General features: G+C 44.9%; 1 protein-coding gene across 8 annotated transcripts in view; it reads right to left on the reverse strand.

Annotated features, from left to right (window-relative positions):
- The window catches only part of MPV17L (MPV17 mitochondrial inner membrane protein like), a 73222-nt gene extending 50012 nt beyond the window's left edge, over nt 1–23210 (reverse strand). For 3 of the 8 annotated variants that reach the window (XM_077250639.1, XM_077250632.1, XM_077250633.1), the window contains exon 1: nt 23001–23178. The gene's annotated coding sequence lies outside the window, so the exon portion shown is untranslated. Of the gene's footprint in view, nt 1–22787 lie in introns of all 8 variants that reach the window. The other 5 variants (XM_077250640.1, XM_077250637.1, XM_077250635.1 and 2 more) reach the window with 4 other exon arrangements.
- Between the last annotated feature and the right edge of the window lie 359 nt (nt 23211–23569).

Consider the following 23569-nt stretch of genomic DNA (forward strand, 5'->3'; position numbering starts at 1 on the left):
CTAAACTGTCTCCATATGAAATTTTATTTGGCAGGACTGCCAATTTAGGATGTTATTTTCCACAACAACTTGTATTAAATATTGAGTCATTGACTTCTTATGTACAAAATCTTCAGAAACAATTAACTAAGGTGCATGCACAAGTTTTTGCTTCCCTTCCAGATCCTGACAACACTGAAGGAAGTCACAAGTTGGAACCAGGTGATCAAGTCTATGTAAAAAGACACACCAGAAAGGCTCTTGAACCAAGATTTGACGGACCCTTCCAAGTCCTGTTGACAACACCTACATCAGTCAAGCTTGAAGGAAAGGCATCATGGATACATGCAAGCCATTGCAAAAGAGCAGTATAAAACTCATGATATTGATGTTAATAGTATTAACCACAACGAAGGCATGGGAAAGACTAAATTCTCTAACCCCTTTGAACAATAGATTCGTACAACATCATAGAAAATTAGTGCATGATTTGTTAAATAATATGCAACCTTTGGCAGATTGTTGGATCTGTACCCATTCACCAGTATCAGCTACAAGTATACCTTTTCTAGCAGTTCCCGTGTCAGCAGAAGAAATATTCGCTTGGCCTGATTGTTCAGACAAACTGGCCAACAACCAAACTGGTAATACTAGGCTGTGGAATACTACAATCGCCATACCAATTGTGGGATGGGTAGAATTTCCTTGGTGGCAGGGTAATCTCTCAGGGAGTAATACACATCTACAATATTTAGCATTCAGGGGAGGAAAATGGGTACCTAGAGATAAGACTAGATTAACTGATTTAGGACAGGTCCCCACAGAAAATCTACAGCTCAGTTTCAGTACAACCGTCCCTTCCTCTGATGCTTTTAAACCTGTAGTATTGGAAAGATACATACATAATAGAAAATGGGAACATTCTGAGTTGTTCCCCCAAGGTGATGCAAACAGTTGTACAAGTAAGCCAGGGAACCTGATTTGTAATGAATCCGATGAGTATGTCAAAGGAATGCCTGTATGTGGGAATCCCGCAGCCGGGTACTGTAGTCCTTTGGGACAAAAACCCTCTTGGTGTATGCTTCAGAATGTATCTAGTTTTGTGGATTTGGCTCATAGATTGGTATTACAGCACTCAGCTTTATGGGATCTGCCTGAAGGTACATTTTGGATATGCGGAGAAGGAGCATATAAATGGCTTCCCGTAGGTATAAAGGGTACTTGTACATTAGGACGCCTAACCCCGGCTACTTTCATAATTTCAAATAAACAAGTGAATATGCAAGCCGTGCCCAAGCACACACTGTATAAAAGAGCTGCAGACAATTCACCACGTCCTTCGGGAAGGCCACATATAGTACAGATGGGAATTTCTAACAAAATTGCTAGTACCATTTTTATTTATCCTATGTTAACACAAATGTGGGATAAATTAGTTAGAGCCACGGATTATCTAGATGATCAGATCTGGGATATATTGGATATACTAAACACTAGTATAGCTGTACAGAACCAGCTTATAATAGTCATCAACCAACATACTCTGGTATTGGATTACCTAACTGCCTCACAAGGGGGTATGTGTCAAATCATTGGACCCACCTGTTGTCATTATATAGACCCAAATAGTACTATGAGTATGACATTTAAATTAAAAGACGTACAACGGCTCAGAGATCAGTATGACAAAGACAATGACCAGAACAAGGATAGCTGGTGGTCTGATACCTTCTCATTTCTTAACCCAGCCAACTGGTTCAGAGGGATCAGTGGGTGGATTGCTGGGATTATGCAGAGCATAATACATATAGCTATAATTATTGTAATTATATATGTATTATTCAAGATTGTGCTCAAGGGTATCTCAGTATGCACAGATAAATTTTGTGTAATAGATGCAAGAGTATAAATTTTCTTCTTTATTCTTATGTTATCCTCTAGTGATTCTAATTAATATTACCGTACTAATTTTTGTTTTTATATTTTAGTATACTGCTAAAGAAGAAAATAATTTGCGATAGAAGAATTACTACTAGATTTGATTCTCTTATTAAAATATAAGCGTATATATGTGTAATACCAAAAATAAAGGCTTTGTCTTTGGCCCTGTGGTAATATATAAAAAGAATATGTCAAAGGGGGGAATTGTAGAGATCAGACTGAACCAAAGAATCCATTTTGTCTTCCTCCTGAGAAATCTGATAGATACAGCAAGAAGTATATTTCTGCAAACTTGACATCTTCTTTGTTTTGTTAGTAATCACGCGCGCATTCCTCCTTGAAATTGTAGCTTTTTTATCCACATACCAAATAATTGTAACTCTACACTAGAATAGACTTGCTTTGTAAGTGATTATGAAATATGAGCGCTTATGCGCATGTCTGAAAAATGTCTAAACTTTTTATCTATATAAAGAAGGGATCGTGCCCAGTGAGGGGAGGCGTGCTCTGAGGCCATCCCTATGTATGAACACACAACCTTTGTGCTGCGTGTCATTTATTTGGATCCCATCCAGGAAGCCAGGGACGGAGAGGACTCAACAACTTGCAGAAATCGGAATTGCTTAATATAAATATTCAGGAAAGCGAGGTGGAACAGCTTAAAGAAGTTGTCCACTACTATAACCTTTTTTTTTTTTTTTTCATAAATCTTGCTATTATGGGCCACTGAAAACATCTACTGTGTTTATTTTAGCAATATTACCTTTTATCATGCTGTAGCAGCACATTTTAGTGCTGGATTCAGCTCTAATGGGGTTAATCGACAACTTCCTTTCTCCTGAGTCATTGTGCTCTAATACTACAAGTTCCATGATGCATTGCACTGCTACTAAGCCTGAACCTACCACACCCTCTCCAAAACACACCCCAACCCCTCCCTCCTCTAGCTTCAAAGAGATTTGTGATGTCATTTCTGTCCGACCTCCTCTTTTACATTTGTCCAACCCACACTCCATTACACACAGATAGATAGATAGATAGATAGATAGATAGATAGATAGATAGATAGATAGATAGATAGATAGATAGATAGATATTTCCATAGATATGTCCATATCCATGTTTCTAAACCCCTTCACCCCCTGGAGCTTTTTTGTTTTCGTTTATCGCTCCCCTTCTTTCCAGAGCCATGATTTTTCCGTCAATATGGCCATGTGATCTTTTGCGGAACAAGTTCTACTTTTGAACGCCATCATTGGTTTTACCATGTCGTGTAGCAGAAAATGTGAAAAAAATTCAAAGCGCAATGAAATGGCAAAAAAAGTGCAATCCCACACTTGTTTTTTGCTTGGCTTTTTGGCTAGGTTCACTAAATGCTAAGGCTGTGTGCACACGTTGCGGATCTGATTGCAGATCCGCAGCGTTTTTTGCTGCACTGAATTGCATCAAATCCGCAGTGTAGTGTACAAGCAATGTAAGTCTATGGGAGCCGCAGACTTGTGCACATGCTGCGGAAAAAGCCGCACCGAAACCACACCAAGAACTGCATCAAAACCGCACCAAAAACTGTATCAAAACCGCACCAAAACTGCGAAACTGCACCAGGTTTTGATGCAGTTTTTGGTGCAGTTTTGATGCAGTTTTTGGTGCAGTTTTTATGCTTTTTTTGGTGCGGTTTATGCACGGTTTTAATGCCGTTTTTGGAAATAAGTAAATAAACGGAAAATGTGCATGATTTGAATGGAAACATGCATGAAAAAACGGATTCCAAGGCCGGATTCATCATTTCACAGCTCAGTTTCATACTTTTTTTGCCGGATCCGTCGCTGTGCGTTTTTTCGCCAGACAGAAAAAACATTCCTCTGTATGTGTTTTCCATCCGGCGGAAACAGCTTTTTTGACGGATCCGGCAAAAAACGGATGAAACTCTATGAGAAAAAGACGGATCCGTCGGAAAAAAATGGATCCGTTTTTTTCAAAACTCGCCGGATTGTGCCTCACGGCAAAAACCTGATGTGTGAAAGCACCCAAATATATGGATAGATACATCTATGTATCTATAGATATATCTATAGATAAATATATCTATAGATAGATATATCCATAGATATATAATAGAAAGGCCGATGTTTCTATAAGGCTACTTTCACACTTGCGTTTTTCGCAATCCGTCTTTTTGGGAAAAAAACGGATCCTGCAAATGTGCTCGCAGGATGCGTTTTTTACCCATAGACGTGTATTAGTGAAGGATCGCGACGGATGGCCACACGTCGCGTCCATCGTGCAACGGATGCGTCGTGTTTTGGCGGACCGTTGGCACATCCGTCACGTCTGCCATTTTCTACCGCGCATGCGCGGCCAAAACTCCGCCCCCTCCTCCCCGGACTTCAGAATGGGCAGCGGATGCGTTGAAAAACTGCATCCGCTGCCCACGACGTGCACAAATTTCACAACGTGCGTCGGTACGTCGGCCCAACGCATAGCGATGGACCCGTGCCGACGCAAGTGTGAAACAAGGCTTAATGAGCGTTTAATTTAATAAAAAAATGAAAAAAACGACATGGGCTCCCGCGCAATTTTCTGCGCCAGAGGGGGAAAGCCGACGGCCGAGGCCAATATTTGTAGCCTGCTATGAATATCAGCCCGCAGCTGTCTGCGTAGCCTTTACTGGCTATTAAAATAGAGGGACCCCCCCAAAAAAATGACGTGGGGTCCCCCTATATTTTTAGCCAGAAAGGCTACGCAGACAGCTGCGGGCTGATATTAATAGCCTAGAGAGGGGCCATGGATATTGGTCCCCCCCCCCCGGCTACAAATACCAGTCCGCAGCCACCCCAGAAATGGCGCATCTGTAAGTCTACGTTCACATTAGCGTTCGGCGCCGCAGCGTCGCCGCATGCGTCATGCGCACCTATATTTAACATGGGGGCGCATGGACATGCATTGTGCTGAGTTTTGCGACGCATGGGTTTTTTTGGCCGCAAGCGTTGGGCGCAGAGGACGCAGCAAGTTGCATTTTTTTTGCGTCCAACTTTCGGCCAAAAAGGACGCATGCATGCAGCGTTTTATAGTGCGTTTTGTTGCGTTTTTGTTTGCGTTGCGTCACCGACGCTGCGGCGCACAACGCAAATGTGAACGTAGCCTTAGATGCGCCAATTCCGGCACTGAGGCTGGTTTCACACTTGCATTTTTGGACGCTGCGTTTTAGCGCTAAAAAACGTATGCGTTTTTTCCTATACTTAACATTAAAAACGCATGCGTTTTTTCGCATGCGTTTTTGAACGCGCGCGTTTGTTTGCGTTAAAAACGCATGCGTTTGTATAGAAAAAAATCAGAAAAAACACTGAAAAACCACCCACCACCATCAGGGTGATAAAGGGATCCAAACCCTAACCCTACCCCTAACCTCACCCCTAACCGTTTAATGAACATTTTATGACAGTGCCACGATATTTCAGTGCCACGTATATAAGTGCCACGTATGTAAGTGCCACGTGTTGTGAATTAAGACTTTTTGGCTCCCTCTTGTGGTCACTAGTGGTATGACTCTGGGATTGTCTTTTTTCTGTTTGGCACTCACCTGGGTCGTTAGTCCAGGGGTGTCGCTATATTAACTTCCTGGATCCTTAGTCCAGTGCCTGGCATCGTTGTAATCAGATCCTTCTGTTGCTCCTGTCTGTTGGTCCTGGCTCTTGCAAAATTAAGCTAAGTCTTGCTTCTTTGTTTTTTGAGTTACTTGCTTTGCTACTATTTTTGTCCAGCTTGTACTAAATGTGATTTCTGACCTTGCTGGAAGCTCTAGGGGGCTGGTGTTCTCCCCCCGGCCGTTAGACAGTTCGGGGGTTCTTGAATATCCAGTGTGGATATTTTAATAGGGTTTTTGCTGACCATATAAGTCATCTTACTATATTCTGCTATTAGCTAGTGGGCCTCTCTTTGCTAAATACCTAGCTCATTCTTTTGTTTGTCTTTTCCTCTTACCTCACCGTTATTATTTGTTGGGGGCTTGTATCCAACTTTTGGGGTCTTTTCTCTGGAGGCAAGAAAGGTCTTTCTTTTCCCTTCTAGGGTTAGTTAGTTCTCTGGCTGGCGCGAGACGTCTTGAACCAAAGTAGGCACGTTCCCCGGCTACTTCTATTTGTGGTGCTAGGATTAGATATATGGTCAGCCCAGTTACCACTGCCCTATGAGCTGGTTTTTTGTGTTTGCAGACTTGGTATTGATTCCTGAGACCCTCTGCCATTGGGGTCATATTAGTATGCCAGGCCAACATTGAATGTTTAATGCATTGCAGAAGTGGGATATAAGAAAGGAAATTCTGAATTTTTTTTTTTTTTCCTCTCTTCCTCCCCTTTACCTCTGAGTGGCTTGAGCTTGCTGCAGACATGAATGTCCAGACCTTGATTACAAGTGTGGACCAGCTTGCTGCTCGTGTGCAAAGCATACAAGATTTTGTTACCAGTAGTCCTATGTCTGAACCTAAAATACCTATTCCTGAACTGTTTTCTGGAGACCGATTTAAGTTTAGGAATTTCAGGGATAATTGTAAATTGTTTCCATCTCTGAGACCCCGTTCATCTGGAGACTTAGTTCAGCAAGTTAAAATTGTTATCTCTTTTTTACGGGGCGACCCTCAGGATTGGGCTTTCTCGCTAGCGCCAGGAGATCCGGCATTGGCAAATATTGATGCGTTTTTTCTGGCGCTCGGATTGCTTTACGAGGAACCCAATCTTGAGGTTCAGGCAGAAAAAGCCTTGCTGGCTATTTCTCAGGGCCAGGATGAAGCTGAAGTGTATTGCCAAAAATTTCGGAAATGGTCCGTGCTTACTCAGTGGAATGAGTGTGCTCTGGCCGCAAACTTCAGAAATGGCCTTTCTGAAGCCATTAAGAATGTGATGGTGGGTTTCTCCATTCCTACAAGTCTGAATGATTCCATGGCGCTGGCTATTCAAATTGACCGGCGTTTGCGGGAGCGCAAAACCGCTAATCCTCTGGTGGTGTTGTCTAAACAAACACCTGATTTGATGCAATGTGATAGAATTCAGACCAGAAATGAGCGGAAAAATCATAGACATCAGAATGGGTTGTGTTTTTACTGTGGTGATTCTACACGTTATATCAGCATGCTCTAAACGCCTAACAAGGGTTGTTAGTCCTGTCGCCATTGGTAATTTGCAACCTAAATTTATTTTGTCTGTGACTTTAATTTGCTCATTGTCCTCTTACCCTGTTATGGCGTTTGTGGATTCAGGTGCTGCCCTGAGTCTTATGGATCTGTCATTTGCCAAGCGCTGTGGTTTTGTTCTTGAGCCGTTGGTTAATCCTATCCCTCTGAGGGGTATTGATGCTACGCCATTGGCGGAAAATAAACCGCAGTTTTGGACACAGGTAACCATGTGCATGACTCCTGAACATCGGGAGGTGATTCGTTTTCTTGTTCTGCATAAAATGCATGATTTGGTCGTTTTGGGTTTGCCATGGTTACAGACTCATAATCCAGTCTTGGATTGGAAGGCAATGTCTGTGTCAAGTTGGGGCTGTCAGGGTATTCATGGTGATTCCCCGCCGGTGTCTATTGCTTCCTCTACTACTTCGGAAGTTCCTGAGTATTTGTCTGATTATCAGGATGTGTTCAGCGAGTCCAGGTCCAGTGTTCTGCCTCCTCATAGGGACTGTGACTGTGCCATAGATTTGATTCCAGGTAGCAAATTTCCTAAGGGAAGACTATTTAATCTGTCTGTACCTGAGCATACCGCAATGCGTTCGTATATCAAGGAATCTCTGGAGAAGGGGCATATCCGTCCTTCCTCTTCCCCTCTTGGTGCGGGATTTTTTTTTGTGGCCAAGAAGGACGGATCTTTGAGACCTTGTATTGACTATCGGCTTTTGAATAAAATCACTGTTAAATTTCAGTATCCTTTGCCTCTGTTGTCAGACTTGTTTGCCCGAATTAAAGGTGACAAGTGGTTCACCAAGATAGATCTTCGTGGTGTGTACAACCTTGTGCGCATTAAGCGAGGAGATGAATGGAAAACCGCGTTTAATACGCCCGAAGGTCATTTTGAGTACTTGGTGATGCCTTTTGGGCTCTCTAATGCTCCTTCAGTGTTTCAGTCCTTTATGCATGATATTTTCCGGAAGTATCTGGATAAATTTATGATCGTTTATCTGGATGATATTCTGGTTTTTTCTGATGACTGGGACTCGCATGTAGAGCAGGTCAGGATGGTGTTTCAGGTTTTGCGTGAGAATGCTTTATTTGTTAAGGGCTCAAAGTGTCTCTTTGGAGTACAGAAGGTTCCCTTTTTGGGGTTTATTTTTTCCCCTTCTGCGGTGGAGATGGACCCAGTCAAGGTCTGTGCTATTCATGATTGGACTCAACCCACGTCAGTTAAGAGTCTTCAGAAGTTCTTGGGTTTTGCTAACTTCTACCGTCGTTTTATTGCTAATTTTTCTAGCATTGCTAAACCTTTGACGGATATGACCAAGAAAGGTTCTGATGTTGCTAACTGGGCTCCTGCAGCCGTGGAGGCTTTCCAGGAGTTGAAGCGCCGGTTTACTTCGGCGCCTGTTTTGTGCCAGCCTGATGTCTCACTTCCCTTTCAGGTTGAAGTGGATGCTTCTGAGATTGGGGCAGGGGCCGTTTTGTCGCAGAGAGTCCCTGGTTGCTCTGTGATGAGACCTTGTGCCTTTTTCTCGAGGAAGTTTTCGCCTGCTGAGCGGAATTATGATGTTGGCAATCGGGAGTTGTTGGCCATGAAGTGGGCATTTGAGGAGTGGCGTCATTGGCTCGAGGGTGCTAAGCATCGTGTGGTGGTCTTGACTGATCACAAAAATCTGGTGTATCTCGAGTCTGCTAAACGCCTGAATCCTAGACAGGCCCGCTGGTCATTGTTTTTCTCCCATTTTGACTTTGTGGTCTCGTATTTACCAGGTTCGAAGAATGTGAAGGCTGATGCTCTTTCAAGGAGCTTTGTGCCTGACTCTCCGGGAGTCGCAGAACCAGTTGGTATTCTTAAAGAGGGAGTTATCTTGTCAGCCATTTCTCCGGATTTGCGACGTGTGTTGCAGAGATTTCAGGCTGGTAGACCTGACTCTTGTCCACCTGACAGACTGTTTGTTCCTGATAAGTGGACCAGCAGAGTCATTTCCGAGGTTCATTCCTCGGTGTTGGCAGGGCATCCGGGAATTTTTGGCACCAGAGATCTGGTGGCTAGGTCCTTTTGGTGGCCTTCCTTGTCACGGGATGTGCGGTCGTTTGTGCAGTCCTGTGGGACTTGTGCTCGAGCTAAGCCTTGCTGTTCGCGTGCCAGCGGGTTGCTCTTGCCCTTGCCTGTCCCGAAGAGGCCTTGGACACACATTTCCATGGATTTCATTTCAGATCTCCCGGTGTCTCAGGGCATGTCTGTCATCTGGGTGGTATGTGATCGCTTTTCTAAGATGGTCCATTTGGTACCTTTGCCTAAGCTGCCTTCCTCTTCCGATCTGGTTCCTGTGTTCTTTCAGAATGTGGTTCGTTTACACGGCATTCCTGAGAATATTGTGTCTGACAGAGGATCCCAGTTTGTTTCCAGGTTCTGGCGATCCTTTTGTGCTAAGATGGGCATTGATTTGTCGTTTTCGTCTGCCTTTCATCCTCAGACTAATGGACAAACGGAGCGAACTAATCAGACTCTGGAGGCTTATTTGAGGTGTTTTGTTTCTGCGGATCAGGATGATTGGGTGACCTTCTTGCCGTTGGCTGAGTTTGCCCTTAATAATCGGGCTAGTTCCGCTACATTGGTTTCGCCATTTTTCTGCAACTCTGGTTTCCATCCTCGTTTTTCCTCGGGACATGTGGAGCCTTCTGACTGTCCTGGGGTAGATTCTGTGGTGGATAGGTTGCAGCAGATCTGGAATCATGTGGTGGACAACTTGAAGTTGTCACAAGAGAAGGCTCAGCGTTTTGCCAACCGCCGCCGCGGTGTGGGTCCCCGACTTCGTGTTGGGGATTTGGTATGGCTGTCTTCTCGATTTGTTCCTATGAAGGTCTCCTCTCCTAAATTTAAGCCTCGCTTCATCGGTCCTTACAAGATATTGGAAATCCTTAATCCTGTGTCCTTTCGCTTGGATCTTCCTGTGTCGTTTGCCATTCACAACGTGTTCCATAGGTCTTTGTTGCGGCGGTACGTTGTACCTGTGGTTCCTTCTGTTGAGCCTCCTGCTCCGGTCTTGGTTGAGGGCGAGTTGGAGTACGTGGTGGAGAAGATCTTGGATTCTCGTCTCTCCAGGCGGAGGCTTCAGTATCTGGTCAAGTGGAAGGGCTATGGTCAGGAGGATAATTCCTGGGTGGTTGCCTCTGATGTGCATGTGGCCGATTTAGTTCGTGCCTTTCACGCTGCTCATCCTGATCGCCCTGGTGGTCTTGGTGAGGGTTCGGTGACCCCTCCTTAAGGGGGGGGTACTGTTGTGAATTAAGACTTTTTGGCTCCCTCGTGGTCACTAGTGGTATGACTCTGGGATTGTCTTTTTTCTGTTTGGCACTCACCTGGGTCGTTAGTCCAGGGGTGTCGCTATACTAACTTCCTGGATCCTTAGTCCAGTGCCTGGCATCGTTGTAATCAGATCCTTCTGTTGCTCCTGTCTGCTGGTCCTGGCTCTTGCAAAATTAAGCTAAGTCTTGCTTCTTTGTTTTTTGAGTTACTTGCTTTGCTACTATTTTTGTCCAGCTTGTACTAAATGTGATTTCTGACCTTGCTGGAAGCTCTAGGGGGCTGGTGTTCTCCCCCCGGCCGTTAGACGGTTCGGGGGTTCTTGAATATCCAGCGTGGATATTTTAATAGGGTTTTTGCTGACCATATAAGTCATCTTACTATATTCTGCTATTAGCTAGTGGGCCTCTCTTTGCTAAATACCTAGCTCATTCTTTTGTTTGTCTTTTCCTCTTACCTCACCGTTATTATTTGTTGGGGGCTTGTATCCAACTTTTGGGGTCTTTTCTCTGGAGGCAAGAAAGGTCTTTCTTTTCCCTTCTAGGGTTAGTTAGTTCTCTGGCTGGCGCGAGACGTCTTGAACCAACGTAGGCACGTTCCCCGGCTACTTCTATTTGTGGTGCTAGGATTAGATATATGGTGTCATGAATCCCCAATGGCTAGGGATAGCACAGGACAAGCAAAGTACAAATAAATAACGGACGAGCTCTAGGGTGATGGAACCTGGGCTGACCGCTGCCCTACGCCTGACAAACGCAACTAGAGATAGCCAGGGAGCGTGCCTACGTTGGTTCTAGACGCCACGCACCAGCCTAAGAGCTAACTAGCACTGCAGAGAAAATAAAGACCTCACTTGCCTCCAGAGGAATGAACCCTAAAAGCTATAGTTGCCCCCCACATGTATTGACGGTGAAATGAGAGGAAGGCACACACATAGAGATGATATATATAGCTTTAGCAAATTGAGGCCCGCTGTAAACTAGAAAGCAGAACGATACAAAAGGGGACTGAGCGGTCAGCAAAAAACCCTAATCAAAAAACCATCCTGAGATTACAAGAACCCATGTGCCAACTCATGGCACATGGGGAGAACCTCAGTCCACTAGAGCTACCAGCTAGCATAGAGACATAATAAGCAAGCTGGACAAAAAACCAAACAACTGAAAATCAGCACTTAGCTTATCCTGAAAGATCTGGGAGCAGGTAGGCAGGAACCAAACAGAACACATCTGAATACATTGATAGCCGGCAAGGGAATGACAGAAAGGCCAGGTAAAATAGGAAACACCCAGCCTCTGATGGACAGGTGGAAACCAAAGGCCGCAACCCACCAAAGTCACCCAGTACCAGCAGTAACCACCAGAGGGAGCCCACAAACAGAATCCACAACAGTACCCCCCCCTTGAGGAGGGGTCACCGAACCCTCACGAGAATCCCCAGGGCGATCAGGGTGAGCTCTATGGAAGGCGCGGACCAAATCAGTCGCATGAACATCGGAGGCGACCACCCAGGAATTATCCTCCTGACCATAACCCTTCCACTTAACCAAATACTGGAGTTTGCGTCTGGAAACACGAGAATCCAAGATCTTCTCAACAACATACTCCAATTCTCCCTCCACCAGCACCGGAGCAGGAGGCTCAACCGAAGGAACAACGGGCACCTCATACCTCCGCAACAACGACCGATGGAACACATTATGAATAGCAAACGATGCTGGGAGATCCAAACGAAAAGATACAGGGTTAAGAATCTCCGAGATCCTATAAGGACCGATGAACCGAGGCTTGAACTTAGGAGAAGAGACCTTCATAGGGACAAAACGAGAAGACAACCACACCAAATCCCCAACAAGAAGTCGGGGACCCACGCGGCGACGGCGATTAGCAAACTGCTGAGTCTTCTCCTGAGACAACTTCAAATTGTCCACCACCTGATTCCAAATCTGATGTAGCCTGTCCACCACCACGTCCACTCCAGGACAATCCGAAGACTCCACCTGACCAGAGGAAAAACGAGGATGAAACCCCGAATTACAAAAAAAAGGAGAGACCAACGTGGCAGAACTAGCCCGATTATTAAGAGCAAATTCGGCCAGTGGCAAAAAAGCAACCCAGTCATCTTGATCAGCAGAAACAAAACACCTCAAATAAGTTTCCAAGGTCTGATTAGTTCGCTCCGTCTGGCCATTCGTCTGAGGATGGAATGCAGACGAGAAAGACAAATCAATGCCCATCTTGGCACAAAACGTCCGCCAAAATCTAGACACAAACTGGGATCCCCTGTCAGAAACGATATTCTCCGGAATCCCATGCAAACGAACCACGTTCTGAAAAAACAAAGGGACCAACTCAGAGGAGGAGGGCAACTTAGGCAAGGGCACCAAATGAACCATCTTAGAAAAGCGGTCACACACAACCCAGATAACGGACATTTTCTGTGAAACCGGGAGATCAGAAATAAAATCCATGGAAATGTGCGTCCAAGGCCTCTTCGGGATGGGCAAGGATAACAACAACCCACTGGCCCGAGAACAGCAAGGCTTAGCTCGAGCACACACTTCACAAGACTGCACAAAGGTACGCACATCCCTAGACAAGGAAGGCCACCAAAAAGACCTGGCCACCAAGTCTCCAGTACCAAATATTCCAGGATGACCAGCCAACACAGAAGAATGGACCTCGGAGATGACTCTACTGGTCCAATCATCCGGAACAAACAGTCTTTCTGGTGGACAACGATCCGGTTTATCCACCTGAAACTCCTGCAATGCACGTCGCAAGTCTGGGGATACGGCGGACAATATTACCCCATCCCTAAGGATACCAGTAGGCCCAGAGTCTCCAGGAGAGTCAGGCACAAAACTCCTGGAAAGAGCATCTGCCTTCACATTCTTTGAACCTGGCAGGTATGAAACCACGAAATTGAAACGAGAAAAAAACAACGACCAACGAGCCTGTCTAGGATTCAAACGCCTGGCAGACTCAAGGTAAATGAGATTCTTGTGATCAGTCAAGACCACCACACGATGTTTAGCACCCTCAAGCCAATGACGCCACTCCTCAAATGCCCACTTCATGGCCAAAAGCTCCCGATTACCCACATCATAATTGCGCTCGGCGGGCGAGAATTTTCTAGAGAAGAATGCACATGGCTTCATCACCGAGCCATTAGAACTTCTCTGTGACAAAACCGCCCCCGCTCCAATCTCGGAAGCATCAACCTCAACCTGAAAAGGAAGTGAAACATCTGGTTGACACAACACAGGAGCAGAAGAAAACCGGCGCTTAAGTTCCTGAAAGGCCTCCACGGCCGCAGGAGACCAATCAGCAACATCAGCACCCTTTTTAGTCAAATCAGTCAAAGGTTTAACAATACTGGAAAAATTAGCAATGAACCGACGATAAAAATTAGCAAACCCCAAGAACTTCTGAAGGCCCTTAACAGATGTAGGTTGTGTCCAGTCACAAATAGCCTGAACCTTGACGGGATCCATCTCAATAGTAGAAGGAGAAAAAATGTACCCCAAAAAAGAAATCTTCTGGACTCCGAAGAGACACTTTGAGCCCTTCACAAACAGAGAATTGGCCCGCAGAACCTGAAACACCTTCCTGACCTGTAGAACATGAGACTCCCAGTCATCAGAAAACACCAAAATATCATCCAAATACACAATCATAAACTTATCCAGATATTCACGGAAAATATTGTGCATAAAGGACTGAAAGACTGACGGAGCATTGGAGAGTCCAAAAGGCATTACCAAATACTCAAAATGGCCCTCAGGCGTATTAAATGCGGTTTTCCACTCATCACCCTGTTTTATCCGCACCAGATTATACGCACCGCGAAGATCTATCTTAGTGAACCACCTAGCCCCCTTAATGCGAGCAAACAAATCAGTTAATAATGGCAATGGATACTGATATTTGACTGTAATCTTATTCAGAAGGCGATAATCTATACAAGGCCTCAGGGAACCATCTTTTTTTGCCACGAAAAAAAAACCTGCTCCCAGAGGGGACGAAGATGGACGAATATGTCCCTTTTCCAAGGACTCCTTAATATAATTCCGCATAGCAGTATGCTCTGGCAGTGACAGATTAAATAAACGACCCTTAGGGAACTTACTGCCAGGAATCAATTCTATAGCACAGTCACACTCTCTATGAGGAGGGAGCAAATTGAGCTTAGGCTCCTCAAAAACATCCCTATAGTCAGACAAAAACGCAGGGATCTCAGAAGGAGTAGATGAAGCGATTGAAATCGGAGGTGCATCATCATGAACCCCCTGACATCCCCAGCTTAACACAGACATTGTTTTCCAGTCCAGGACAGGATTATGAGTTTGTAACCATGGCAGACCAAGCACTAGTACATCATGTAAATTATACAGTACAAGGAAGCGAATCACCTCCTGATGAACGGGAGTCATGCGCATGGTCACTTGTGTCCAATACTGCGGTTTATTCATAGCCAATGGTGTAGAGTCAATTCCCTTCAGAGGAATAGGAACTTCCAGAGGCTCCAGACTAAAACCGCAGCGTTTAGCAAATGACCAATCCATAAGACTCAGGGCAGCGCCCGAATCCACATAGGCATCGACGGAAATGGAAGACAGTGAAAAAATCAGAGTCACAGACAAAATGAACTTAGGCTGCAGAGTACCAATGGCAAAAGATTTATCAACCCTTTTTGTGCGTTTAGAGCATGCTGATATAACATGAGCTGAATCACCACAATAAAAACACAATCCATTTTTCCGCCTATAATTTTGCCGTTCACTTCTGGACTGAATTCTATCACATAGCATAGTCTCAGGTGCCTGTTCAGAAGACACCGCCAACTGGTGCACGGGTTTGCGCTCCCGTAAACGCCGATCAATCTGAATGGCCATAGCCATAGACTCATTCAGACCTGTAGGCGTAGGGAACCCCACCATAATATCCTTAATGGCCTCAGAAAGACCATTTCTGAAGTGTGCAGCCAGGGCGCACTCATTCCACTGAGTAAGCACCGACCATTTCCGAAATTTTTGACAATATATTTCCGCTTCATCATGCCCCTGAGAGAGGGCTAATAAAGCCTTTTCAGCCTGAATCTCCAGGTTAGGTTCCTCATAGAGCAATCCCAATGCCAGAAAAAACGCATCCACACTGAGCAATGCAGGATCCCCTGGTGCCAATCAGGGTGGATTGATTTAAATCACGCCGATTTAAATCATGATTTAAATCACGATTTAAATCAAAAGATTTTTTTCTATTTAAATCGGATCGATTTAAATCATGATTTTAATCATGATTTAAATCACTGATTTAAATCAAAAGGTTTTTTTTAATATAAATCACGATTAAATGAGAAGTGAGAGCAGTGCGCATGTGCGCCCATAGTTACACGGACGAAACTAGGGGCAACGATCTAACGCCAGGGTGAGGGGGGGACCCCAAAGTAAGTAAAAATCTTTTTTGTTTTACTATATGGCAATAGGTAGGTGTTTAAAAGCAGCATGTCTTAATTGTATAAACTATTAATAGCCTCCACATTTTGTTCATACTGCCCCTTTAATTCCACACTTCTAGCTTGGTTTCACTTTTGGTTTAGTTTCTTTTTCCATTCAGTTGACATGCCCAAACTTGTTGGATAGTCAGCATCCTACAGAAACCTCTGGAAGAGCATGGCATTGTGAATGTTACACATATACAGCCTTTATTCTACTGAGTTAAACAACTCAGCTTTATCTCATGATGGAAGAACCTTTGGATGGTAAAATATTTTCCTCAAAAAGCAGTTTATTGAAAAAAATCCGATTTAAATCAAAAAAATCTGATTTAAATAAAAAAAATCCGATTTTTTTGATTTTTTTTAAAAAACATTGATTTTTATCCACCCTGGTGCCAATGCAAATGCCCAATTCTGAGGGTCGCCCCGCAGGAAAGATATTACAATCTTGACCTGTTGAGCAGGGTCTCCAGAGGAGCGAGATTTTAAAGAAAGAAACAATTTACAATTGTTCCTGAAATTCAGGAAGGTAGATCTATCTCCAGAAAAGAACTCTGGAATAGGAATTCTAGGTTCAGACATGGGAGTGTGAACAACAAAATCCTGTATGTTTTGAACTTTTGCCGCGAGATTACTCAGGCTGGAAGCCAAACTCTGGACATCCATGTTAAACAGCTAAGATCAGAGCCATTCAAGGGTTAAGAGGAGGTAAGAAGCAGCTAGACAGCAATTAAGGGCTGGGCAGCAAAACTCTGAAGGGAAAAAAAAAAAAAAAATTTCCCTTAAACACTTCGTTTTCTCCTGCTTCAGCCCAAACAATTAAAACTTTGTGGGCCGGCTATACTGTCATGAATCCCCAATGGCTAGGGATAGCACAGGACAAGCAAAGTACAAATAAATAACGGACGAGCTCTAGGGTGATGGAACCTGGGCTGACCGCTGCCCTACGCCTGACAAACGCAACTAGAGATAGCCAGGGAGCGTGCCTACGTTGGTTCTAGACGCCACGCACCAGCCTAAGAGCTAACTAGCACTGCAGAGAAAATAAAGACCTCACTTGCCTCCAGAGGAATGAACCCCAAAAGCTATAGTTGCCCCCCACATGTATTGACGGTGAAATGAGAGGAAGGCACACACATAGAGATGATATATATAGCTTTAGCAAATTGAGGCCCGCTGTAAACTAGAAAGCAGAACGATACAGAAGGGGACTGAGCGGTCAGCAAAAAACCCTAATCAAAAAACCATCCTGAGATTACAAGAACCCATGTGCCAACTCATGGCACATGGGGAGAACCTCAGTCCACTAGAGCTACCAGCTAGCATAGAGACATAATAAGCAAGCTGGACAAAAAACCAAACAACTGAAAATCAGCACTTAGCTTATCCTGAAAGATCTGGGAGCAGGTAGGCAGGAACCAAACAGAACACAACTGAATACATTGATAGCCGGCAAAGGGAATGACAGAAAGGCCAGGTAAAATAGGAAACACCCAGCCTCTGATGGACAGGTGGAAACCAAAGGCCGCAACCCACCAAAGTCACCCAGTACCAGCAGTAACCACCAGAGGGAGCCCACAAACAGAATCCACAACAATATGGTCAGCCCAGTTACCACTGCCCTATGAGCTGGTTTTTTGTGTTTGCAGACTTGGTATTGATTCCTGAGACCCTCTGCCATTGGGGTCATAACAGCCACGTATGTAAGTGCCACGTATGTAAGTGCCACGTATGTAAGTGCCACGTATGTAACTGCCACATATGTAAGTGCCACATATGTAAGTGCCACATATGTAAGTGCCACATATGTAAGTGCCACGTGCCACGTATGCAAGTGCCACGTATGCAAGTGTCACGTATGCAAGTGCCACGTATGCAAGTGCCACGTGCCACGTATGTAAGTGTCACGTATGTAGGTGCCACGTATATAAGTGCCACGTATGCAAGTGCCACGTGCCACGTATTTAAGTGCCACGTATTTAAGTGCCACGTATGTAAGTGCCACGTATGTAAGTGCCACGTATGTGTCACGTATGTAAGTGTCACGTATGTAAGTGTCACGTATGTAAGTGCCACGTATGTAAGTGCCACGTATGTAAGTGCCACGTATGTGTCACGTATGTAAGTGTCACGTATGTAAGTGTCACGTATGTAAGTGTCACGTATGTAAGTGTCACGTATGTAAGTGTCACGTATGTAAGTGTCACGTATGTAAGTGCCACATATTTAAGTGCCACGTATTTAAGTGCCACGTATTTAAGTGCCACGTATGTAAGTGCCACGTATGTAAGTGCCACGTATGTAAGTGCCACGTGCCACGTATTTCAGTGCCACGTATTTCTGTCACGTTTAGGGTTAGGGTTAGGCCCTAACCCTACCCCTAGCTATTTCTATTTATAGTGGGTTTTCTTGTGGATTTTGATGATTGGCAGCTGTCACACACTTCTCAGCATGCGTTTTAAAAACGCAAACGCATGAAAAACATGCAAAAACGCATGCGTCTAAAAAACGCAGCGTTTTACCACGTTTACATGCGTTTTTTCACACATGCGGTTTTTTAAAAAGCGCATGCAGATAAAAACGCAAGTGTGAAACCAGCCTAAGCCCCTCTCTTCCCACTCCCGTGTAGCGGTGGGATATGGGGTAATAAGGGGTTAATGTCACCTTGCTATTGTAAGGTGACATTAAGCCGGGTTAATAACGGAGAGGCGTCAATAAGACGCCTATCCATTATTAATCCAATATTAATACAGGGTTAATAAAACACACACACATTAGGAAAAAGTATTTTAATATTCTTCATTTCACCATACTTCAGCCCCTGCAAAAAACGTAAAATAATAAACCGTATACTCCCTGTCCGCCGTAGTCCAATTAATAACGAGTGTCCCACGACGATCTCCCCTATAGAACAGAGACATCGGGTGATGTCACTGCTCTATAGGACCCTCAGTGACACACTGACAGGAGACAATGGCTCCTGCAGTGCATCACTGAGGTTACTATAGTTCACTGGTCTCACTTTATGGCAAAAAGCTGCGTGGGTACTTTCTCATACGGCGTACCATAAAGTGAGACTAGGGACTATTTTCTCACAGGGGCGTAGGAATACATTGTGGGGAATACATTGTGGAAGGATACCTTCCTCCCCTCATTGTCTTCCTGGGGCCCCTGGAGAGTGGTTGCATCAGCAGATTCTCATGTTCTCCACGGGAGATCGTCGTGGGACACTCGTTTTAATTGGATTTCTGCAGATCAGGGATTATAGTGTTTGTTTATTATTTTAATATTTTTTATGACACTGGCTTCGGGGATCAAAGTGACAAGTGATGGTGAGTATGTAATCTATGTTATATGTACTGTATGTCTGTATGTATGTACTGTATGTCTGTATGTATGTACTGTATGCGCATGTCGTCGCATGCCGTCGCATGTCGTCGCATGGCGCATGTTCTGTATGTGCATATGTACTGTATATGTGTGGTTTTTTTTTGTTTTTTTTTTTTTTACATTCAACACATTAGCCGGATGATGGGACTACTACTGTCCCATCATTGGCTAATGTGTCACTGTAGCAGGCAGAGCACGATGGGACTTGTAGTCCCATCGGACAATACCTGCACACAGACACACACACACACACACCAAAGACCACCCCACCCCCCGCAGCAGACCCAGCACATACCGGCAGCAGAGCCCCGGCGCCGGCCCCCACCCCCACCCCCACCCCCACATGCCGGCGCAGAGCCCCGGCGCCGTACCTACATACCGGCGCTGGCACGCAGAGCCCCGGCGCCGTACCTACATACCAGCGCTGGCACGCAGAGCACCGGCCCCCACCCCCACATGCCGGCGCAGAGCCCCGGCGCCGTACCTAAATACCGGCGCTGGCACGCAGAGCACCGGCGCCGGCCCCCACCCCCACATGCCGGCGCAGAGCCCCGGCGCCGTACCTACATACCGGCGCTGGCACGCAGAGCACCGGCACCGGCACGTACATACAGACCTCAGCGCCCGCACCTTCATCATCCCTGCCTAGCCCCGCCCGCCCCCAGCCCTGCCCACAGCCCAGTCACTCTTGATGAGTGACTGCTCTGACTGTGCGGCTGGGACACACCTGCTGCTGAAGTCACGTCAATTTCCAGAGTCTGGAAATTGACGTGACGTCGGCGGAAATAAGCGGCGGCTGCAGCCTGGGGGTCACGTGACCCGGACTCAGCCGCCGCTACAGCACCGCTCACAGGCAAAAACGGCAACAAAAGGTATTTGCACAATTCATCAGGGGCCCCGGGGGGATACATTGGGGGGTTAATTGAAAGTAGTGGACAACCCCTTTAAGTCCAGTTTCCCTTTTCGCTGGAATAAACACTCCATTAAATATCTGGGTGTCCATATCCCAGCTGATCCTCAGAAATTATTTGATCTTAATTTCCTTCCACTTCGGGGTTTGATAGAGAAAGAGACGAGGGCCTGGTATTGTTTACCACTGTCATGGTTTGGGAGAATTAATGCCCTTAAAATGGATCTCTTACCTAAAATATTATATATTTTCCAGACTATTCCGTGGGATGTGGAGGGGTCCTTTTTTTTGGGTCTACATAAAATAATGAGAAAATTTGTATGGCTTAGCGGGCGTTCACGTATTAGTCACGCCCAGTTAGTTCGGCGTAAGGAAAATGGAGGCGCAGGCTCGCCTGACTTACGAGCCTATCATGCGGCGACTATTGGAAATTGTATTCTGGATTTATTACATAATAAGACAGCTAAACTCTGGGTGGACATTGAATATGCATGGTGGAATTGCAGTGGGGTCAAGCCCCTCTGGAATGACATATTTGCCCTATATAATCACATTACCAACAAGCAAGTAGAGGCGACACCAGAGATAGCTTTATTATCAATCTTCCCGGGATCTGTGTCCAAAAATAAGAGGAATATATTGCCGTACTTCATGAATGCGATGCGCCAAATCATACCCAGACTGTGGAGATCCCCCGTAGCCCCGAGGAGGATCGATTGGGTGGAGGCGTTAGATGTACTGTGCAGGATGGAGGAGATGAGGGCTTTTGATGACAGGTCGGGTGTCAGCTGGTATGCGGTGTGGTATCCGTGGATACAATTTAAAGAAGCTCAACATCTACAGCTATGGGTATCAAAGGGTGTATTACCCCGTTCCTTATAACGGAAACTTACTAGGTAGTAGGTTGTTGGAGTCCTATCATTATACCTGTACTGACCTCCGTTCTTTTCTTTTTCTCTTCACTTAACATATTTTGTTACTTTTTGTTTGCTCTTTCTTGTAAGTGTGACCTGCTCTGCCCCTTCTCATGTTGTATACAAATTGATATATAAACTGCTATGGTATCACCATAGTGGTAGTGGTGCTACTGATGAGGGGGAGGGGAGTAGAATGTTGATACTAATATCAATGGTTATCATTATAATGTTTGTACACTTCACCTTCTTGTTTAATAAAAATATTTTGAACAATAAAATACAACTTTGCCTAATAATTCTGCACACAGTGTACATATGGTACATATTGTGAAACGGTAAATAAAAAAAATAAAATTCATGTCACCCCCATTTTGCCCCATTGAAAATTAAACCATTAAAAATGAAATAAAAAATGCACATTTGATATGACTGCATTCAGAAATGTCTGATCTATCAAAATATAAAGTAAATCAGATTGGTAAAACGGTATAACGAGAAATGAAATCAAAACGCCAGAATTATGTTGGGTTTTTTTTGGTTGCTGCAACATTGCAATAACAGGTGATCAAAATATCATCCCTAAACCAAAATGGTATTGATACGTCAGCTCAGCGAGCAAAAAATAAGCCTTCACAGAGCCCCGGATCGCAAAACAATTATGTTACGGGTCTCCAAAAATGGTGGCAAAAGCAAAAACTTTATTTTCACACAAGTGTCTGAATTTTTTTTTTACCACTTCAATAAAAAAACAAACAAAAAAAAACTATACATGTTATCTGCGTTCTCGTAATGACCTAGAGAATCATAATGGCCGGTCAGTTTTACCATATAGAGAACATGGTAACTAAAAAACCCAGAGAAACCATTGTGGAACTGCATTTTTTTTGTAATCTCACTTCAATTGTAATTGTTTTTTCCCCATTTTCCAGTACATTATATAGTAAAACCAATGGAGTCGTTCAAAAGTCCAACTCGTCCCGCAACAAACAACCCATCACATGGCCATACCGACAAAACAAAGTTATGGTTCTGGGAAGAAGGGAAGGAAAAAACTATGGTAAGAATCACCTGAGGTGAAGGGGTTCATTTTAGGTCCCAGTTCTGTCTGAAGGGAAAAACTGCCCACAAACCGACCTCCGGTCACTTCAGTATTTATAACAGAAAACCAGGAGTGGGTGATAAATGCAGAAGTGGTGACGGGTTTCTGTTATACTTTTCCTCTGATTGTTCCTCTCCTGGTTTTGGCTTACAAATACTGAGGTAAAATACTGACCAAATCCTGTTAGTGTGCACGTGGCCTTAATGAATGAGGACGTCCACATCAAGAACTGTACACACAGACACCGGCGCTGGTCGCTTTCATTGCTGCGTATATGTGTGACGGTCACAGGCGCCATATGGACACAGTTATTAATGGTAATGGCTGGATTTGTCAGCAGTCTATGAATTCATGTGCGATATAAACCGGGCGTCATGCGGAAGACAACACGGATACAATAATAGAAGATTACTGACTGTAATGGGAGGATCTCATGCACTATGTGACCGCAGCCCAGTGCAGCTGACCCGATCGGTCCCGGTACAGCTATGCCCTAGGGATGGTGCACGGCACACCGACCGCACCGGTCACTGGCATGATGATCCTACCATGTATAACGGGATTCTCCGGAGATCTCCTACCTGACATCATTATTAATATTTCATCTCTGACGGCAGAGCACAGACAATGAAGGAACACACATGACCGAGAGGAGAAAGCAGCGAGGGCTGAACAGCTGCCACCATGGAGAACATGGCTGCAGGGCGCCCGTTACCTCACACTATGGCTCATCACACTGATCCGGCTGCAGCCATACACGCACACTACTATGCCCGGTAGGGGCAGCCGCTTACTGTGGTGCTGGCCTCTGCAGGTGTGTGGGCAGCCGCTTACTGTGGTGCTGGCCTCTGCAGGTGTGTGGGCAGCCGCTTACTGTGGTGCTGGCCTCTGCAGGTGTGTGGGCAGCCGCTTACTGTGGTGCTGGCCTCTGCAGGTGTGTGGGCAGCCGCTTACTGTGGTGCTGGCCTCTGCAGGGGTCAGCTGCCTCCAGCACTCCAGCTCAGCCTTCCTTCTTACCATAGTACCACTAATAGACCCCCATTACCATATTCCCCCTAATAACAGATCCCTGAATGGCAATCACACTACTGTTCACATTCATCATTTGCAGGTTTTTGTTTTTTTGTGTTTTTTTTAGTCACTGTTCTTTTTTGTCTTGTGATATTTGCTGTCATTTTTTACGCCAGTTCATGGATTTTGTAAAAAAAAAAAAGAGAAGTGTATATTTTTGTCTTTAACCTCTTTGAGACGAAGCCTGTTTTCACCTTCCTGACCGAGCCAATTTTTACAATTCTGACCACTGACCACTGTGACTTTGTGAGGTTATAACTCTGGAACACTTCAACAGATCCCGCTGATTCTG

The sequence above is a fragment of the Ranitomeya variabilis genome, chromosome 4 (genome assembly GCF_051348905.1).
Source record: "Ranitomeya variabilis isolate aRanVar5 chromosome 4, aRanVar5.hap1, whole genome shotgun sequence".
NCBI classification, from domain to species: domain Eukaryota; kingdom Metazoa; phylum Chordata; class Amphibia; order Anura; family Dendrobatidae; genus Ranitomeya; species Ranitomeya variabilis.